The sequence below is a fragment of the Gekko japonicus genome, unplaced genomic scaffold, assembly GCF_001447785.1.
Source record: "Gekko japonicus isolate JY-2015 unplaced genomic scaffold, Gekko_japonicus_V1.1 scaffold6394, whole genome shotgun sequence".
NCBI lineage: Eukaryota > Metazoa > Chordata > Lepidosauria > Squamata > Gekkonidae > Gekko > Gekko japonicus.
In genome coordinates, this window is record NW_015169363.1 from 1 (window position 1) to 3,964 (window position 3,964).

The following is a 3,964-nucleotide window of genomic DNA, read 5'->3' on the forward strand; positions in this document are numbered from 1 at the left end:
TTATATTCACTATTTTTGATGCTATGTCTACTCTAAATAGTTCTGCCTACCCCCCCCCTTTTAACCTGAGCCATCATTGTTCTTGTATTAGCTGTATTCCGAGGAGAACTGTTGTGCTTTAATAAACTCTGTCATTTCAGTGAAATTACAAGAGTCTAAATTCATCACTGTTTCAGTGGCTGAGTGGGGCAAAACTGGACCAGGGTTTAGAGACATCAGGCCCCTGGCATTGTGTGCTCTTACTGGCTGTGGCTCTTCAGGAAAGACTTTTCTAACCCTAAGAAAGACCTTTCCTGGCACCTTGTACTACAGGTCCCAGAGACTCACTCTGGAATGTTTTGCATGTGAAGCCTGTGCTTAACCAATGAGCCACGGCTACCCCCTCCCCCCCGTCCCCCTGGCCCAAGTGTTTCGGGTCACTCGGCAAACTTCCCCACCCATTCAGTACAAAGAAAAATAAGAATAAATTACATTTACTTAGCGTTCAAAATGAACAGCGTGAAGATATTTTTTTGATTTTAATTTTGTTTAATTATCTTGATTCTAACACCAGTATATTGTATAGGGTCCAGCAGGTGATATTGAAAAGTCATAACTGTTTTTAGCAGGTCTCAGTGTTTCCAGTTTGTACTGTGGACACTTCTAAAGAAACTAGTTTTGAGACAACTTTCTTAATTCTGGATGCAATAAGTTTTTTTAGTCAAATGCCATGGTGTAAATTTTCTGAATTAAAGCCCTGTTTCAATTTTAAAAATTTATAAAAATAGGGGGAAAGGACATTACAGTACAATAATATTTTTGGTTAAAGTAATAGATGCATGAATGAAAATGAGTCATAATGAGATAAACTAAATGTTGATTAAATAACGTAGAAAGATAAAAGAAAGATAAAAGATAAAAGCATTTTTATCTTAGCTCAGGAAGAATGGCTCCAGAGCAAACTAATGTATGCAGTAGCCAAATTGCTGGCTCACGACTTTAATGCCAGTAGCTCACACAGCAGAATTTTTGCTCCCAAGACTCCACGGCTTAAAGGGAGCGTGGTGAAGTATTGGCCTGTAGTGCCATGGTTTACTCTAAATCTGGTAAGTTTTAACCATTTCACTGTTTACTTACAAGTATTTTTAAAAAGGAGCTGCGGTGGCTCGAGTGGTTAAGACGCTGATCTGCAGGCTGTGGAAGGTCGGTAGTTCAGCAGTTCGAGACCCGGGTTGCTGCATGACGGAGTGAGCTCCCATCTCTAGTTCCAGCTCCTGCCAACCTAGCAGTTCGAAAGCAAGAAATTGCAAGTAGATAAATAGGGACCACTTCGGTGGGAAGGTCACAGCGTTCCGTGCGCCTTGGTGTTTAGTCATGCCGACCACATGACCACGGAAACGTCTTCAGACAGCGCTGGCTATTCGGCTTGGAAACGGAGATGAGCACCGCAACCCTAGAGTCGGATTCGACTGGCTTTCGAGCAAGGGAACCTTTACCTTTTACCTATTTTTAAAAAGCAGGCCAGTATGTCTGTTACTATGAAACACTATTGCAATTAGAACCCACTGTTTATGAGTACAGTGTCTTCAGGATCATGGTTTGTAACACAGCATTTGTCATTCCTCGGGGGAATTTGTCATTCCACGTTTGTCATTCCACGTTTGTCATTCCTCGGGGGAACATCTTGCCAAAATATTCCAACTAGGATGAAAGCGTCAGTAATTTGTAAACCATCAAGAAGATTTTTGCTCAGAGGTGGGTCTTTTCAAAATGTCATTTTAGAACGGACGTCGCCTCCGAATAGGGTTGCCAACCCCCCCCCCCCGGTTTCCCGGGTTTTTTGGGGGGGGGGTTGTGTTTCTACCCGCCACTGGCCAGATGGTCGGCGAGGGAAGCCCCGGCCCCAATACCCACAGCCACCCCCTCCCTTCTCTCTTGAGAGAGAGGGGTGGCTGCCTTTAAATGCATGGGCGTTTCCTCCCAAGCCGGATCTCCGCTTGAGATCAGGCTTGCAGGGAAATGTCAGCGTGCTCTTAAAAGGGAAATGTCGACTGAGAGCTGAGTGCATAACAGTGTTTCATAAACTGTGTGTACAACAGTTACAAGCATAGACAGCTAGAGGGGACTGGATAAACATCTGGAGCCAAGGTCAATCAGTGGCTATCAGCCACAAAGTATTGGTGGAAGACTCTGGCTGGGGCAGTGATGCTCTGTCTTCTTGATGCTTGGAGGGCAACTGAGAGGGCTCCTGGACTTCTGGCCCTGCTGGTGGCCCTCCTGATGGCTCCTGGGTTTTGGCCTCTGTGTGACAGAGCGTGTTGGATAGGCCACTGGCCTGAACCACCATAACATTTTCTTCTATGTTCTGCAGAAAGGCAGCACACAGGCTCCAAAAATTGAAACATAAAATCTATTTCGGCTGAGCCGATCCCACTGCCCATGCCTATCAGAGAAGTCATGTGTCTGTGTATACACACACACACACACACACACACACACACACACACACACACACACACATATATATATACACACTCACACACGTATAACCATTAAAAGAGGCCTAATATAGCCTGTTCCTTTGCAGTGGGATATCACCTGCTTGGTGACATTTTTCTGACTTTCCCCTTTGCATCGTCTCTCCCGGGTGGCTCTCATTGGAGATCTTCTCTGTGGTCGAAGCCAGAGAGCCAGCAGTTCGACAGAGAGAGAATCGGGGTGTGTGTGTGTGTGTGCCCGCGCGGGATAAAATAGCCATTTCCAGCTGCCTCCTAGAAGCGCCCTCCGAATCCCCCGGGCTGCTGTTTGAACGACAGGAGGGAATCTGGAGGTGAATTCAAAGGAGAAGGGTTTGGGGGGGGGGGGCAGCGACGATGTCCCCGCGAGGGCTTCTGGTGCAGAATTCAAACCCGCCACCTAGAGAGGCACATGGGGGGAGCCGTTTCCCGACTCTGGGAGGGGCTGCAAGGGAAGACCCAAAAGTGGTTGGCGGGAATCCCCCTTCACCCCCCCCCGAAATAAAGGCGAGCTCAGTGCCGTCACCCGGAAGTGATGTAGCCAAGTCAGGGGGGATTTTTGGGCAAAACTCTATGGTAGAAGCTAATTGCCCACAAACCAGAGCGTCATCGCCGATATGGTGCGTCACCTCCGGGTTACCTAGGCGCCTCGCGTTTCTCTCGGACTCATCCCCTCCCCATTCCTGGTCAGTGCTTATTAGCACTTTAAAGGGTTTTAGGATTGTTTTACTCTAATTTATATTTTATGTTCTATTGTAAGTACGTGCTGCATTTGGGTAAGCCGCCCTGGCTGGGAGGGCGGGGTAAAAATTCAAATAATAATAACAATAATAATGTGTACGCTGGCACCCCCCACCCCCCGGGGAGATTTGGTGTGGGAGGGAGCACCTGCAGGGGGGGCGCACCTGCGGGGGGGGGGCGCAGGAAGTAGCAGATGCAGGAGGGGGGAAGTGACGGGTGCCGAGGGAGGTATTTTGGAAGGAAGGAAAAGCCGAGGGGGGGACTCAGGGCTGCACACAGACTGTGGCACTTGAAGAAGAAGAAGAAGAAGAGGAGGAGTCTGGATTTGTACCCCCACCCTTCACACAATAAATACTCCACTTCCAACCCACTCCCCAACTGGATTTTGCCAGTTCACACAGTAAAATCCAGTTGGAAAGTGCACCGAAAGTGGGTTATGTATTGTGTGTGACCGCAGCCTGTGACTGACCCAAAATCACCCAGCTGGCTGCATGTGGAGGAGCAGGGAATCACACCCAGTTCTCCAGATTCCTCCTCAGCTAGAAGGCCCTGCTGTTTTGTTTTGTTTTCCTTTTGAAAACTAATGCAGGTGTGTTACACTTTCCCCACAAGGTTTATTTTCCTTGAGTTCCATTCTTTCAGGAAGCGGGTTCTCCTCCCTGCTTCCCCACACCACAGTGGTGCATTTAGGCACCTTCCAAGATTTCCCTGGTTTTTCTCCACTCTTT

The 3,964-nt window shown here is 47.8% G+C and overlaps 1 protein-coding gene across 1 annotated transcript in view; it reads left to right on the top strand.

Annotated features, from left to right (window-relative positions):
* Nucleotides 1-3,119: 3,119 nt before the first annotated feature.
* LOC107115047 (zinc finger protein 660-like) overlaps nt 3,120-3,964 on the top strand; it is a gene marked incomplete at its 3' end in the record, with an annotated part of 12,686 nt that continues 11,841 nt past the window's right edge. The window contains exon 1 of the mRNA XM_015416651.1: nt 3,120-3,181. The remainder of the gene's footprint in view (nt 3,182-3,964) is intronic.